General features: G+C 41.9%; 1 non-coding gene across 1 annotated transcript; it reads left to right on the top strand.

The window, feature by feature from the left end:
- Positions 1–997: 997 nt before the first annotated feature.
- LOC133509254 (5S ribosomal RNA) lies at positions 998–1116 on the top strand. Its single transcript, XR_009797288.1, has one exon. It is a non-coding gene; the product is annotated as a 5S ribosomal RNA (ribosomal RNA).
- The last annotated feature ends 15338 nt before the right edge of the window (positions 1117–16454 follow it).

The raw sequence follows: 16454 nt of genomic DNA, 5'->3' as shown, positions 1-16454 counted from the left end.
ACTTTTCCCAACACATGAAATGACCACCAAGATAAACAAAAGTACAGCACAGCAATTCTCCAAGTCAGCTTTATTTAAAGTAAATTCTTGAAGTCAATAAGCAGACCAACTTGTCAATATATTCTGACTTATAAAAACTGGCAAAGTAGAATCTCACAAAATCACAAAATTGTGAACTCATTTTAAGGCCCTTTTAAATAAAGAAGTGAAGAAAGTTTACCATGAAGGAATCTGGTTGGACCTGAATTATGTTTGGCGTTGACGTTTTTGATATCCATCAAACGCCAGAAAGCTTTACTATGTACATTAAGTGTTCAAAATAATAGCAGCCCCGTGTGACTAACCAGATTAATACGTGTTTTCAGTACATTTTTTTATTGGTACATGTTAAACAGGTTCCCAGTAGGTTCAGTAGATTCTCAGAAAACAAACAAGCCCCAGCATTCATGAAACAGTATACACACACAAGACTGTGCAACTGGGCAAGTTGTTGAAAAGGATGTGTTAAAAAGAACAGCAGTCTGCCGTTGACTTTACGAACTCAAAACTATTTTGTACAATCTTTTTTGTTTCTAAGTTTGAATCACTAAACTAATAGTATGTGTGTGTGTGTATGTATGTATGTATGTATATATATATATATTATATATATATAAATGTCATTAAATTTGTTGGTTTGGAGCAAAGACTTTGCATGCTTACTAGCGTGTTTGGGGTCACTGTCTTGTTGAAACACCTATTTCAAGGGCATGTCTTCTACAAGAATTTTGACATCTGCAAACCGATCCAGGATCCCTGGTATGCAATAAAATAGGCCCAACACCATAGTAGGAGAAACATGCCCGTATCATGATGCTGACCACCATGCTTCACTGTGTACTATGGATTGAATTCGGAGTTTGGGGGACGTCTCACAAACTGTCTGCGGCTTCCATTTTCTGCCATGTGACCTCTGGTTTTGCTTCCAATTTTAATGGATTAGAGATCATTTTAGCTGGTTTACGGCCACGCTAACCTGAGAACGCCCGATCTCGTCAGATCTCAGAAGCTAAGCGGGTTTGGACCTGGTTAGTACTTGGATGGGAGACCACCTGGGAATACCAGGTGCTGTAAGCTTCTCTCCCCCCCCACCCCCCGGCTAAAATGCAGAGGGGTTGCGTCAGGAAGGGCATTCGGCGTAAAACTGTGCCAAACAAATATGCGTTCATATGAGATGACAAGCTGTGGCGACCGCTAACGGGACAAGCTGAAAGAAGAGATCATTTTAGCTGAACAGCCTATTAATTTTTGTTTTTTTACACCTCTTTAATTGGTTTCTCCTATCCAATCAAAGTTTTTATAAAGTACGCTGTTCTTCTGAGCAATGTGTTGAATGACCCATTTTACTCAGGCTTCCAAAGAGAAATTCTTGTTTAGGTGCTCACTTCATCCTTATATAGGGGGTTACCTGATTCACACCTGTTTTTAACAAAATTGATGACCTCAATGATTGAATGGCACACTATTTTTTTACACCCTTTTCAACAAATTGCCCAGCTTTAAAGAGTGTGTATACTGTATCATGAATGCTGGGTCTTGTTGGTTTTCTGAAAATCTACTGCACCTACTGGTAACTTGTCATGTAGCGATAAAAAAAATACACTGAATATGTGGATTCATCATAATAGACTGCTATTATTTTGAACACTGCTGCACATTTAATCACTGCATTCAAAACAAAAAATAGTGAAATCAACTAGCCAAACAACCATTGCTTTCTCTCAACCCTTTGCTGATATGACCGATAACTTTAACCATCATTAGTCCAGTAGACTGAAAGGATGAAACTAAAGGCTTGGAGTAGCCATGCAGTCTATTTCTTCCATAAATGTAGTGGAGGTGGTGAGGTAGGCTCAGGAAGCAGATTGCTCTCCCTAAACTCACTTACTTTTTGGTAACAACCAGCACAGCTGAAGGCACCAAACCTAAGCAGAGAGGAATCAAAGGGAAAGGGATTAAATCAGCACAGTTCGAATGAACCGAGTAATGCTCATCAGAACAGCTAAATGTTTCAATGTGTCTCACCCAGCTCTTTGAGGGGCTTCTCCATATCCATATCAGTGTAGACTTGACGGGGGTAAGGGGACAGCAGTGTAAAGTCCTGACCCTCCGGCGTGTTGCCGTTCACCTGCACATAGACACGTACGGCTGCCAGCGGCTCCTGGGCCTTAAACACTGCCGTGATGGTGGACCCATCAAGCAGACGCACCTATTGTGAATACAGAACAAGTGCGAAGTGAACTTGCTGTACTCTCACAAGTTGCACGGCAACATTTGCAGGTGTTTGAGCAATTAAAATTTGTACGGATGTCTACCTTTTTGCCTTCCTTGACTCATTCTGTTGCAACCTGATGAGTACATCTTGTAAATAGCCACCTCACTGAGAAAATCCTGTTAGAAGCCTCGCGATGGCGAGGTACTTGACAAACCTCAAAAATGCGTAGTGGCGGTTTATCTGTTTGTTCAAGATTTTTTTTCTCAGGTTTAAAAAATGGCCATCAGTTATCTGAAAATTTTCACCATTTGTGTGGAATTCCACTGTATCGGGCATTTTAGGCTCATCCTGAAGTTTCCCCCCAAAGCCAAATTTCCCTACCTTTTTTGTGTGTAAAGTATGTAGAGTGATTAAAGTCAAACGGATTTTCCCGAAATTCTGGATTTTTAAAATTTCATGAAAATTGTTCCGGAAAATAGCCTAAAATTAATCCGGATATTAGTTGACAACATTGATGAACATGCGTTTGAGTTCGTTGTTTTGCTTCCACGAGCCTAGCCACGTTGAGGCACTAACACCAGTAAGAGTGACACCCCTCCCTTCCCATTCTCTCAAGACGTAGCTTATTTTGTGTGGTCTTGACATTAATTTGTGTTTATTTCATAAACATTGTTAACTCAACATTTACAGTTGTCATATTTATACACTAAGTTATTTTAAGGCCATCTCTAATCACACGCAACTTTGTCTGCGAGCATGACTGACCACACCCGTACATTTTTCAAATGTATGTGTGTGTGTGTGTGTGTGTATATATATATGCCCCCGGACCCCCCTAGTGCTCACATTTGTATTTTCAGGAATTTTCACGAAAGTATATATATATATATACACACACGCACTATATACATACATACACACACATACACTGCCTGCCCTCCATAATTATTGGCACCGCTGGTTAAGATGGGTTTTTTAGCGGCTAATTTTTTTTTTTCTAAATAATATGGGACCTTAATGGAAAAAAAAGAAAAAATCCAACCTTCAATAGAAATGCATTTATTCAGTGGGAAAATAATCCCACATAAAGAAATAATTATTTGACATCAAATAATGTGTTACAATTATGAGCACCCCTGGTCCCTGGTGTCAAAACTTTGTGCAACCCCCTTTTGCCAACAAAACAGCACCTAATCTTCTCCTACAATGTTTCAGAAGATGAGAAAAGACAACGACAACTTCAGCCATTCCTCTTTGCAGAATCTCTCTAAATCATCCAGAGACCTGGGTCCTCTCCCCTGTACTCTCCTCTTCAGCTCACCCCACAGGTTTTCTATGGGGTTGAGGTCTGGGGACTGAGATGGCCATGGGAGGAGCTTGATTTTGTGTCTGGTGAACCATTTGTGTGTAGATTTGGCCATATGTTTGGGGTCATTGTCTTGCTGAAACACCCAGTGACGACCCATCTTCAGCTTTCGGGCAGAGGGCAACAGAAATGTCCTGGTATTTGAAAGCATTCATGATGCCATGCACCCTAACAAGGTTCCCCGGGCCTTTGGAAGCGAAACAGCCCCAGAACATCACTGACCCACCCCCATACTTCACAGTGGGTATGAGGTGCTTTTCAGCATGTGCATCTTCCGTGGCACACCAGACCCACTTAAGAGTGTTTGTTGCCAAAAAGCTTAATCTTGGTCTCATCTGACCAAAGCACACGGCCCCAGTTGAAGCCCCAATACCGCATGGCGAACTCCAGACGTTTGCGTTTATGATTGTGAATGAGGAAAGGTTTTCTCCGTGCATGCCTCCCAAACAGCATGTTGTCGTGTAGACAGCGCCTGATGGTTGATTTGGAGACTTTGTGACCCCAGGATGCTACCATTTGTTGTAATTCTGTAACAGTGAGCTTTGGAGATTTTTTTGATTCCTCTTACCATCTTCTTCACTGTGCGTGGTGGCAAAATAAACATGGGTCCTCGTCCAGGCTTGTTTACCACTGTTCCAGTTGTTTTGAACTTCTTAATTATTCCTCTCACAGTGGATATGGGCAGCTGCAGTTGAGTGGCAATCTTCTTGTAGCCTCTGCCTGACCTGTGAAGGTCGACGCACACCTGCTTCACTTGTATGCTGTTTCCTTTGTCTTTCCCATGTTTAAGAGTGGATAAGAAAAATGGCCTCTGTGTCACGTCATATTTATAACCCAGGGAAGCAGGAAGTGATGAATTACTAATTAAATGTTCCTACATACTCTGGTAAACTTTATAAACAACTGTTGAAATGACAGAAATGCTTCAATTATATTTATTTCGTGGGACTTCTTAAGGGTGCCAATAATTGTGGAACAGGTGATTTAATGAAAAAAAACATTGTCAGATTTTTTTATTTTCTTCCAATTCATTTGAGTGGAAGGTTACATTTTCCTAAAATTTTCAGTGTGACAGTATTCTTCTGCAATAAACTGAATTTATTTTAAGGCTTTTAGCGCATCTTAACTGGGGGTGCCAATAATTATGGAGGGCACTGTATATATCTCAAAATATATATAATATTTTAAAGGCAACTGATTATACTATTAGTATTACTAGATCTATATCTAAGATAGTGAGCACTGTGGTCAATGCAGCCCTATGGGGGCACAAACCAGTGCAATCTGTAGGCCGGTCCCAAGCCCGGATAAATGCAGAGGGTTGCGTCAGGAAGGGCATCCGGCGTAAAAACTGTGCCAAACAAATATGAGCGTTCATCTAAAGAATCCCATACCGGATCGGTCGTGGCCCGGGTTAACAACGCCCGCCCCCGGCACTGCTAACCTGCAGGGCGTCGGTGGAAATTCAGCTACTGTGGGTCGAAGACAAAGAAGAGGAGGAAACCGGATCCAGCGTCAGAAGAAAAAGAGGAATGCACAGAGCCTACAACTGAGTGTAGGGACTTTGAATGTTGGGACTATGACAGGAAAAGCTCAGGAGTTGGTTGACATGATGATTAGGAGAAAGGTTGATATTCTGTGCATCCAAGAGAGCAGGTGGAAAGGTAGTAAGGCTAGAAGTTTGGGAGCAGGGTTTAAATTATTCTACCACGGAGTAGATGGGAAGAGAAATGGAGTAGGGGTTATTTTAAAGGAAGAGCTGGCTAAGAATGTCTTGGAGGTGAAAAGAGTATCAGATCGAGTGATGAGACTAAAATTTGAAATTGAGGGTGTTATGTATAATGTGGTTAGCGGCTATGCACCACAGGTAGGATGTGACCTAGAGTTGAAAGAGAAATTCTGGAAGGAACTAGATGAAGTAGTTCTGAGCATCCCAGACAGCGAGAGAGTTGTGATTGGTGCAGATTGTAATGGACATATTGGTAAAGGAAACAGGGGCGATGAAGAAGTGATGGGTAAGTACGGCATCCAGGAAAGGAACTTTGAAGGGCAGATGGTGGTGGACTTTGCAAAAAGGATGGAGATGGCTGTAGTGAACACTTATTTCCAAAAGAGGAGGAACATATAGTGACCTACAAGAGCGGCGGTAGAACCACGCAGGTAGATTATATTTTGTGCAGACGATGTAATCTGAAGGAGGTTAGTGACTGTAAAGTAGTGGTAGGGGAGAGTGTAGCTCGACAGCATAGGATGGTAGTATGTAGGATGATTCTGGTGGTGGGTAGGAAGATTAAGAAGACCAAGGTAGAGCAGAGAACCAGGTGGTGGAAGCTGAGAAAGGAAGAATGTTGTGCGGCCTTCCGGAAAGAGGTGAGACAGGCTCTCGATGGACAACCGAAGCTCCCGGAAGACTGGACGACGACAACCAAGGTGATCAGAGAGACAGGCAGGCGAGTACTTGGTGTGTCATCTGGTAGGAAAGGGGAGAAGGAGACTTGGTGGTGGAACCCCATAATACAGGGAGTCATACAAGGAAAGAGATTAGCGAAGAAGAAGTGGGATACTGAGAGGACTGAGGAGAGGCGAAAGGAGTACATCGAGATGCGACGTAGGGCAAAGGTAGAGGTGGCAAAGGCTAAACAAGAGGCATATGAAGACATGTACACCAGGTTGGACACGAAAGAAGGAGAAAAGGATCTCTACAGGTTGGCCAGACAGAGGGATAGAGATGGGAAGGATGTGCAGAAGGTTAGGGTGATTAAGGATAGAGATGGAAATGTGTTGACTGGTGCCGGTAGTGTACTAAATAGATGGAAAGAATACTTTGAGAAGTTGATGAATGAAGAAAATGAGAGAGAAGGAAGAGTTGAAGAGGCAAGAGTGAAGGACCAGGAAGTGGAAATGATTACTAAGGGGGAAGTCAGAAAGGCATTACAAAGGATGAAAAATGGGAAGGCAGTTGGTCCTGATGACATACCGGTAGAGGTATGGAAGCAATTTGGAGAGATGGCTGTGGAGTTTTTGACCAACTTATTCAACAGAATACTAGCGGGCGAAAATATGCCTGAAGAATGGAGGAAAAGTGTTCTAGTTCCCATTTTTAAGAACAAAGGGGATGTTCAGAGCTGTGGGAACTATAGAATAAAGTTGATGAGCCACACAATGAAGTTATGGGAAAGAGTAGTGGAGGCTAGACTCAGGACAGAAGTAAGTATCTGCGAGCAACAGTATGGTTTCATGCCTAGAAAGAGTACCACAGATGCATTATTTGCCTTGAGGATGCTCGTGGAAAAGTACAGAGAAGGTCAGAAGGAGCTAGATTTTGTCTTTGTGGATCTAGAGAAAGCCTATGACAGAGTACCAAGAGAGGAACTGTGGTACTGCATGCGTAAGTCTGGTGTGGCAGAGAAGTATGTTAAAATAGTACAGGACATGTATGATGGCAGCAGAACAATGGTGAGGTGTGCCTTAGGTGTGACAGAGGAATTTAAGGTGGAGGTGGGACTGCATCAGGGATCAGCTCTGAGCCCCTTCCTGTTTGCAGTGGTAATGGATAGGCTGACAGATGAGGTTAGACTGGAATCCCCTTGGACCATGATGTTCGCAGATGATGTGGTGATATGCAGTGAAAGCAGGGAGCATGCAGAGGAACAATTAGAAAGCTGGAGACATGCACTGGAAAGGAGAGGAATGAAGATTAGCCGAAGTAAAACAGAATATATGTGCGTGAATGACAAAAGTGGAGGGGGAAGAGTGAGGCTACAGGGAGAAGAGATAGCGAGGGTGGACGACTTCAAATACTTGGGTTCAACAATACAGAGCAATGGAGAGTGTGGTCAGGAAGTGAAGAAACGGGTCCAAGCAGGTTGGAACAGCTGGCGAAAGGTCTCTGGTGTGTTATGTGACAGAAGAGTGTCTGCTAGGATGAAGGGCAAAGTTTACAAAACAGTGGTGAGGCCGGCCATGATGTACGGATTAGAGACGGTGGCACTGAAGAAACAACAGGAAGCTGAACTGGAGGTGGCAGAAATGAAGATGTTGAGGTTCTCGCTCGGAGTGACCAGGTTGGGTAGGATTAGAAATGAGCTCATTAGAGGGACAGCCAAAGCTGGATGTTTTGGAGACAAGATTCGAGAGAACAGACTTCGATGGTTTGGACATGTTCAGAGGCGAGAGAGTGAGTATATTGGTAGAAGGATGCTGAGGATGGAGCTGCCAGGCAAAAGAGTGAGAGGAAGACCAAAGAGAAGGTTTATGGATGTGGTGAGGGAAGACATGAGGGCAGTTGGGGTTAGAGAGGAAGATGCAGGAGATAGGCTAAGATGGCAAAAGATGACACGCTGTGGCGACCCCTAACGGGACAAGCCGAAAGGAAAAGAAGAAGAAGAAGAGTGAGCACTGTGGTCGAGTGTATCAGTACAACGCGATGTAAAAAGTTTGAGACTTTAAACGTTAATAGTAATTACTACAGATCAACTTTAACATGTTTTTCCTGTACAGTGTAGAAATTCTAGGATATATTTTCGTGTATATTCTATATCTATACTATAATATTTATAATGTGGGAAAAATTTACTGAATAGTTCACTTAATTTATTTGTCTTGAGATAAAATGGCATATTTTAATGACAAATGTGATTTTGTGCTATCCAGTGATCGGGGCATGGGGGGCAAAAAAATCTGGGCTTGGCCCTTGGGGAACTTCTGCCCAATTTTTTTTTTTTTTGGTCAGGATTTAGAAATTTTATTTTCAAGTTTGTGTCTGAATTTTGTTCACAGATATCACCAGAATGCACCACAGCCATCCATTTTTTTTCAAAAATTTCCAGGGCGGGCCATGCCCCCGGACCCCCCTAGTGCTCACATTTGTATTTTCAGGAATTTTCACGAAAGTCCACTTTCATCTCTATATGTATGAGGGCCTCACCTGTATTCTGGACTCGTCATACTCTTTCTTTATGGGGGGTGGGCCCTGACTGGTGGGTGACAGTGGGCTGGGCTGGACCGAAGTAGTACTTGTGCTTGAGGTTCCTCCACTTCCAAACTTTTATCAACAAGGTAAGCAAAATTCCAGTCAAGATTGCCTCTACACACCCAAAAAAAAAAAAAAAAATAAGTGTCAAACTACCTTTTGTGCTCTTTCCTCCCTGTCTCGTGCTATCTTCTCTTTAACCCTTTGCCTAGTGGAGATGAACAAAGTTAACAGTAACATATGACCATACCATACCATTTCCTGCTCAGATGTTCATGGGGACCTTACCTGGCCAACTTGTCCTCCATCTTCTCTCTCTGCCGCAGCTCAGCCAGCTTCCTCATGTCATCGTCTTGGAGCTTATTGCGAATCTGCTGTAGCTCTTGGCCTTGTTTCCTCCGCTGCTTTTCTTTCTCCAGCTCTTCAGCGCGTTCTCGCTCTCTCCGCTCAGCCTGTTTTGCCCGCATCAACTCCTCCAGCCTGATGCGCACACAAGACAGTACCAATCAGTGAAAGAGCAATAGAAATGGAAATTAAAACGTTTTTCTGACACACGTATTGCAAGGTTGTCCATGGTGATTTGCATTAAACATACACTGACTCATGTGTGAACTCTGACCTTTTGACTTGCTGTTGTTTCTCCTCTTCTGTCATGGGCTTTCTAACAGCCTCACCAATCTGGCTGCCTTCTCCACTCCCAACTAAAAACATAAAACTTATGTGAATAACTAGGATACAAAGGAATCTACAACAAAGTCGTGAATATTACTTGCTTAAGTGAAATGAAATGTCCAAGTGGCATTTTATATTTGCGTGTCCAATACTGAAATTTTGATGCTTTCTAAAGGACAAATGAGTTACCCTTTCAGCCTAAACGTACCTCCGGCTGTGTCCCCAAGCGAAGGCTCTTCTGTGCCCGTCTGGTCTTTGTCCACTCCTTCCAGAACAGGAGCCTTGTACGGCTCATCGATGTCTGGGTCGTTCTCATGCTCCATTAACCTGAAGAAAGCACACGTGTAAACTAACAAATTCATTAATTTTCTGGTGATACCTCAAAATCACAATCATTTTGTGCATTATTGACTGTTAATGTGTGCTTCCAGCTGACCAGTCCATGGCTTGTTCGATCCCCTGGTTGCCAGTGCTGGCCACAGCCCTCTCTCTGAAAATAAGGGGACAGTTTAAGCCTTCTTCCTCCTCCTAAGTCGTATACAAATACAAGTATCCACTGTCACTCACGCCCTGTTCCGGTCGAAGCCCATCTCCAAAAGGCTCTCAAGCGTTGATAAGTCTGCCATCTTAAGCTGAAACGAACAATAATGTAGTTTCTTGACATTCAATTTACCCTAGGGCTCTCACAAATGACGAAAGTTGCATCACTATGAATGCATTTAAGACTGGGGCCAACTGTCTATGTGACTTAACTGAAGTTCAGGAATTTGGTTCAAAACCAACTTCACGCCTGTTTAACTAAGTCACAAATAAATAAACGAGCCTTTCGAAAATGAGAATTATCTTACCACTGCGAGGTCGAGTGTGGCTGTCTAACACTTCGACAAACGAACGGTGCTCAAATTAGCATTGATGTGGCTAGTCCTGTAATCAAAGAACCCAAGCTAACGTTAGCATTTGAGTCGAGCGAGGTTCGAGGGATCAAAGGGGAAAATAGCGCGCTGACAGCAAACATGCACGTTACTTAAAATATTACTATTTTAACCTTCATTGAACGTTTAAAAAAAACAGCCCTATGCTATTTCACTTTCCGTGTTGGAACGATAGGTGAATTGTGACCAGACGTTAGCTTACTCACGCCTTCGTCCCCACGGTACGGAACAGCATGTAGGTCAGAAAGAACCAAATGCGAATAACATTAGCGATTGTAATAATTAACAGGGGTAGCCAACCAGTTTTGATGAAGAGGCACCTTTTTTACTTTATTATGGCAGAGAGTTACATCACACACATGAACATCATTCAATCCTCATACACATAGCTTTGCTCAGCCAGATTTGTTCTGAATGTCACACACCAACATAACAAGGAAACTCGACTCCTACATAGTACCATGAACAGAACAGTTATTAAAATTTAAAGGCGTTGTCTCTCACACAGACAAAGTACCAGTTCAACCAAGTCTTGTCTTGTATGTCACAACTCTCATCTAATGCAACACTAAAATACTCATATGATTGGAAATCTGAGTGCAATTGTGTATCAGTAGCCATGCTAATGTCCTATATTCACTATTCAACAGTTGATGGTCTGATACCATTTGTTTTAAATTTTTGTTTTCAGGACACAAGATTTCAGCGACCTCACTGAGGCCTGTGTTCATAAATGACCCTTCATTGAATGGCTTTTCGGCCCTTGGAATGTTCCAAGCCTCTTGATATGATACAAGTATTCTGGATGCTTCATTATTAAAATAATAATAATAATGCATCTGGATTTCTGTGTGATTTTTCAAAGTGACCAACTTTTGACTAGGAAGTTTAGTCCCTTTTGGAAATTCCAGGTCGATGTTCGCGTGGAGTGAGCTCAAGTGAAGATTTGAAGGTGTGAAATGCACAATAGACATCTGACGTAAAAGCAAGAGAGGCTGGCTGTTGCGCTAAAAAAAAAAAAAAAAAAAAGCTCTCCAGCTCAGGTAAAAACGTCTTGTGTTTATCCACATATTTTTGTTTCACTGTGCATATTTCTGTAGCATTTTGAGAGCGAAATTGACAGATTATTTTCTCAAAAGGTTGCCATCCAACTGGGAAACTTCATGTTATTTTCATTCGATGCAAAAGCCAGTATTGTGAAAACACTGCGCTAACTTTTCCTGCTGCAGCCACGTGACCGTGGTCAAGAGACGCAGGGGATACATCTTCTGCAGGGCCAAAGTTGTCCTCGTCGGGTTTAACTCCCTTCTCTCGTTGCACAGCTGAGCTGGGTGGCGGGAACAATAAAGCCACTCTTCACCCGTTGCCATTGCGCTTTTTTTCTCTTCTCACCCATCCGCTGGACACGCCTGTGCAGTCCCGTCTCACTCGCACATCGACCCACAACGGTCACACACAGATGATGAGCTTGTTACAATGCCTGTAACAACCGTAAAAAACTCAAGCATAGAGCGCGCACAGACGCACATAAACAGTACTTTGATATGCTTTTGTGCCTTCACGAGAGCAGCACGAAAGGAGGCAAACAGCCGCATGCGACTCAAGAACCGCAGGTTGGCCACACATGTAATTGCTTTATATTACATTATTGCCTTTACAAAAGTGTTTATAGAATTATAACCATCTGTTTGATCTGAGGTGAGCTTTAAAATTGTGTAAATGTCACTTTTTAGAACATTCATTCATTCATTATCCAAGCCCCTTATCCTCACAAGGGTCGCGGGTCTTGGAGCCTTTCCCAGCTATTTTGGAGAAGGAGGCCTGGTACACCCTGAATTGGTTGCTACCCGATGGCAGAGCACATCGAAACAAACAACCATTCATATTCGGTCACACCTATGGGGAATTTAGACTTCAATGAACCTACCATCCATGTTTTGGGGATGTAGGAAAAAACAGGACTGCCCAGAGAAAACCCACGCAGGCATGGGGAGAACATGCAAACTCCACATAGCCGATTTGAACCCCGATCTTCAAAACTCTGAGGCAGACCATCTAACCAGTCACTGCACCGTGCCGGCTTGTATTTCATTTTATTTATTTTTCATTTTTCAGGCCCTGAAACAAATCCCAGACTAGTAATCAGCTCAACCCATTGTAAAGCACATGTCTAATGTCACTTTACAGAAAAATTATACATCCGTTATTACGTTGTGTCATTAACTCACTTGACTAGCTTAGGTCATCACAATTTTGGATCCAGAATAAAAAAAAGGAATACTGATCCCTAAAAGTCCTTGAAATTGCATGTCTGTTCTCTCAATTTTATTTTAGTTTTTTCTAATTCACATGACTCGTGCTTGTTGGTGCACAAAAATGACCACACTGTCATTTGCTTTTTGAGTTTTATGGGCAGGGTGAGTCTGTTACATATTTACAGTAATTGTAATGATTAATTTTTTTTCTCGCCCACCTTGCTATCTTAAGGAGTAGTCAGTCAGTTATTGAGCATTTTCTTTTCTTGTCACCTTTAAGGAAAGCTCTCCACCACCTAATCCATATGGTGATCAGGCTTTGTATTGTAAGTGTAATTATTATTATTATTTTTTGTTTGTTTTTTTACTTGCATCTGACAAAAACATTCTCGTAAGTATAAACTTTTTATGCGATCACATAATCTATATTTTATCTATGGTGTTCTTTTTGACTTACAAAATGTATAGTATATTGTATCGTATGTTTTTAAAATTGTGTTGTGCATTAACGATGTCTGCAAGTACCTCTACAAACTTGTGGACCAAATACAAAGGAAGGAATCCATTGAACGCTTGATAAGAGAAAAATGGTTGGCATATGATCAATAATCTTTTACTTTTTTACTATTGTACAGTATGTCCTATCGTATCATTTCTGTAACCCAGCAGAGATCTTTCAAACAATCTCTGCATCCATAATATTTGTTCATAATCCAAGTTAAGTATTTTTCAATGAGCATTATATTCAATGTAAGTAAGAACAATTCAGTCATTTCAATGCAGTTAAAACAAAAAATGTTTACAAAACTTAGTAACTCATTTTTCATGAGTTACTTAGAGAGAAAGACAATCCATTTTGTAAAACAGATAAGATTGTTTTATAAAACAAGGTGAAGGAAACAGGTGAATGTGCAAACTGGAATTACTTTATGGCCCTGTTTTTCTCTTGAGGACAGGGTTAAGGGTCAAAGATCAGTCTCAATTGAAAGCATTCTGCAAGATTTTGTCGGAAAAAAATTCACACAAAAAAGTGAAACAACTCCATCATGATGTAAATGTAAACTATTTATTCTGAACTTGTAACATGTATTCATTCATACGATGGCTCCTTGTATTGACTTTCAGCACTGATTCCTCTTCTTCCATTTTCCTGGTGAATCACCTTCATTTTATTGCCGTCATAAGAGTAGAAATGTAATCTCAAAGGGTGTAAAAGCCAAAGATATAATGATACTTGACTTTGGGTTTATGACACGTGGGTGATGTGATAACTTGAGGGCTGTAATTTTATATGAATCATTTCTTCGCCCAGCAAACTGAGACCAAAAGAGGGCAGCATTAGAGCAGTTTTCTGGCTGGAAGATGTTGGTGAAACATAAATTTCATCACAACAAATGCAGGGATAACCCATTTCCCAATTCAAACTCGAGATATATACGTGGTGAAATGTCCTGTATAGAACCTCTTCGTCCACATACTTAATGTAATCATGGAAATGAAAACAAACGTGACACTTGATGACGTGTTTGGTTCTGATAGCTAATACCTGATCCAGCCTTCCTGGCATTGTCTTCTTGCAATGGAATGCCACCACATCCACCTTCCCAACAGGTCCCACGTGCTGCCCGGCATCTGTGTTCTCGTTCTTTGGGTCTCACCAGATGTAACAGCATCTCCATATGGGAAAACTTTGGCTTCCAGTGGAGCTGCTGTTATCTGTGGCCGGGACACCTCTTATCATCCTCAACCCATATGTGCAGTACATCCTACATATTGCATTTCTTATATTTTATAAGTGTTCTGTCAATAAAATAAACTGGAAAAATTCAATTTTTGTTTTTTTGTTCATTTGTATGGTTAAATGGGAACCGTGTTGATAATGTAGCACGTCTCTATCACAATCTCAGCTCGGCCCCCTCCTGTGTATGGAGTTTATCCCTGTGCTTGTATGAGTTTCTCCAGCTTCCTCCTACATTCCAAAGCATACATGTTAGATTCATTAAAGACTCAAAATTATCCATAGATGTGAATGAGAGATTGAATGTTTTTCTAAATATCTCCTGTGATTGGCTGGTGAGCAGTCAATCCATTCTGCATCCTGCCTGTCACCCAATGTCAGTTGGAATAGGCTCCAGCTCACCTACGATGCAAATGAGGAAAAGCGCTATAGAAAATTGACGTATCGTGAAGTATGCCAACTACCAAATCAACGACACTTCATTTTTAAAGTCAACATGTGCCAATTATCAGATACCGGTGGAGGAATAAGGAAATGAATGAACAGAGATGTCTTAATAAACACACATACATAACACACCAAACCACAGACATACCTATATATCCATCCAGTCGATTTCTGAGCTGCTTATCCTCACAAGGGTCATGAGGAGTGCCAGAGCCTATTCTAGCTGTCAACGGGCAGGAGGTGGTGTACACCCTGAACTGGTTGCCAGCCAATCGCAGGGCACATAGAGACAGACAACAGTCAGACTCACAATCACACCTAGGGCCAATTTAGAGTGTCCAATAAACGTTGCATGTTTTTTTGGGATGTGGGAGAAAACATGTGTGCCCGGAGAAAACCCACACATGCACGGGGAGAACATGCAAACTCCACACAGGCGGGGCTTGGATTTGAACCCCAGTCCTCAGAACTGTGAGGCAAACAATCTAACCAGATGCTCCACTGTGCCACCGCTCTCTCGCCCTCTCTCTCTCTCACGCACTTTCAATTAAAAAGCAATAAAAACCCAAAAAAGAAAAGATTTGGGTGACTTACATTAACGCAAGTACCACCCACATGTCAGTCACACTTACAGCGGACATAAAAAGTCTTCATTTGGGCTTTCAGTTATGAATCAGAGAAATACTGAAAAAATGTGCCAGGCAGATATTACTGCAGATACCCACAAAACAGCACGTTAGTGCGTAAATAGTATATATATTTATGATACAAAGTGAAGTGCACATATGTTGGTAAAATTTGATTGAGATAGTTAAAAGCTAGAACATTAATGGAGGAGGACCCAGAAGACAAATACACCCCGAAACAATTAAACAAAAACCAGAGGACGTAACTGAAACCTGTGAAAATAAACACAAAAATTCTTCTTCTTCTTTTCCTTCTTTTGGTTTGTCCCGTTTAGGGGTCGCCACAGCGTGTCATCTTTTTCCATCCAAGCCTATCTCGTGCATCAACATCTTAATTTCTGCTACTTCAAATTCTTCCTCTTGTTTCTTCAGTGCCACCGTCTCTAATCCGCACATCATGGCCTGCCTCACCACTGTTTTATAGACTTTGCCCTTCATCCTAGTGGAGACTCTTCTGTCACATAGAACACCAGACACCTTCCGCCAACTGTTCCACCCTGGTTGGAGCCGTTTCTTCACTTCCTTACCACACTCTCCATTGCTATGTATTGTTGAACCCAAGTATTTGAAGTTGTCCACCCTTGCTATCTCTTATCCCTGGAGCTTCACTCTTCCCCGTCCATTCTCTCATTCATGCATATATATTCTGTTTTACTTCAGCTAATCTTCATTCCTCTCCTTTCCAGTGCATACCTCCATCTTTCTAATTGTTCCTCCACCTGCTCCCTGCTTTCACTGGAGATCACAATATCCTCTGCCAACATCCTGGTCCGAGGGGACTCCAGTCTAATCTCATCTGTCAGCCTATCCATTTATGGCGCAAAGAGGAGGGGGCTCAGAGGGGATCCCTGATGCAGTCCCACCTCCAAGTTAAATTCTTCTGACACACCTACTCCACACCACAAATATGAACATCAATTAAAGTACACAATCTTATGGTAATAGTAACAATCCTAGCTGTACCATCGTTTAACAGATCAACGAAGCTGGAAATGTGACCATATTTGTGGGTTAAGTCCCCCATAAAGAGAGTGAAGCTTAATCCTCTTTCTTGTCATGAACAGTTCAAATTTGCAAACTTGGGTTATGGTTGTCATTTGAGAAAATTACAGTGAATATGACCGCCCTGCCT

Source organism: Syngnathoides biaculeatus, chromosome 11 (assembly GCF_019802595.1).
Source record: "Syngnathoides biaculeatus isolate LvHL_M chromosome 11, ASM1980259v1, whole genome shotgun sequence".
Taxonomy (NCBI): domain Eukaryota; kingdom Metazoa; phylum Chordata; class Actinopteri; order Syngnathiformes; family Syngnathidae; genus Syngnathoides; species Syngnathoides biaculeatus.
This window is presented reverse-complemented; position numbering and strand designations above follow the sequence as displayed.